This window comes from Trichechus manatus, unplaced genomic scaffold (assembly GCF_000243295.1).
Source record: "Trichechus manatus latirostris isolate Lorelei unplaced genomic scaffold, TriManLat1.0 scaffold00113, whole genome shotgun sequence".
Classification (NCBI taxonomy): domain Eukaryota; kingdom Metazoa; phylum Chordata; class Mammalia; order Sirenia; family Trichechidae; genus Trichechus; species Trichechus manatus.
The window spans coordinates 5,638,233-5,639,724 of NW_004444049.1; positions in this window are offsets into that span (position 1 = coordinate 5,638,233).

A 1,492-nucleotide genomic window follows, 5' to 3' on the forward strand; every position below is an offset into this window, starting at 1 on the left:
TAATGGCCTCCTTCCCTAGTCCCTGTAGGTGCCAAGGGCTTCCTTCTGTTGCTGGCCTGGGGGCTTCCCCAGTCCTTGGTCATTTCCTTAACCCTTTGTCAACATTCCCTTCTTTCCACTGTCCTCAATTACCCCATTTGAGGGCGCCTCTGTTTCCTACGGAGCCCTGTAGCGCAGTGGTTAAAGCACTTGGCTGCTAACTGAAAGGTTGGTGGTTCGAACCCACCAGCCACTCTGAGGGAGAAAGATGTGGCAGTCTGCTTCCGTAAAGATTCATTGTTATCGTTAGGTGTCGTCCAGTCAGTTCCAACTCATAACAACCCCATGTACAACAGAACAAAACACCACCTGGTCCTGCACCATCCTCACAATCGTCACTATGTTTGAGCCCATCGTTGCAGCCACTGTGTCAATCCATCTCGATTTACAGCCTTGGAAATCCTATAGGGCAGTTCTACTATTATATATATAGACATAGATACCACATTGTATATATAGATAATATATATATATATCAGGGCCCTGGTGGCAAAGTTGTTAAGTGTTTGGCTGCTCACCAAAAGGTCAGCAGTTCGAAGCCACCAGCCACACCTTGGAAACCCTATGGGGCAGGTCTACTCTGTCCTATAGGGTCGCTATGAGTGGGAATTGACTCAACAGCAATGGGTTTTCAGTGGGCTATATATATATACACATATGCATATATATGTATAGATATATATGTATATGTGGTCGTTATTAGTCAGAATTGACAGAAATGGGTCTGGTTTTTTTTTCTGTTTCCTGCAAGGTCCCTGTGTGGTGCAAGCAGTTTGCAATCAGCGGCTAACCTGAAGGTTGGCAGTTCAAACCCACCCAGTGGCTCTGAGGAAGAAAGGCCTGGTGAACTGCTTCCATAAAGATTCCAGCCAGGACAACTCTACAGAAATGGGGGAGGGACAATTCAGAAGAGGAGGTTGCACAACTTGAAGAATGTAATCGCTCACTGAATTGTACACATAGAAATTGTTGAATTGTATATGTGCTGCTGTGTATATTCTCAGCAACAGCAATAACATAAATTTTAAAAAACTCTGGAGCAGTTCTACTCTGTAACACATGGGGTCTCCATGAGTCAAAACTGACGAGCTTTTTTTTTTTTTCCTGTTTCCTGCTGGGAGCCCAGCTAGCCTAAGGAGTTTGGACTTTATCCTCAAAACAATATAACACTGGGGACAACAATAGGTGACATCTATTGAGCACTCATGTGTTAAGCACTGGGCTGGGGGCTTTAATTGCCTAGTGTGTCACTGAGTCGCTCAGCAGTGCCTGAGGGAGGCTGTCATCACCCCCACTCCACTCGAAGCACTGGGCACTGCCAGCCACAGGCTCCTGAAATGCTCACTTCTTTTTTTTTTTTTTTTATTGTACTTCAGGTGAAGGCTTACAGAACAAATAGTTTCTCATGAAACAGTAGTACACATGTTGTTTTATGACATTGGTTAACAACCCC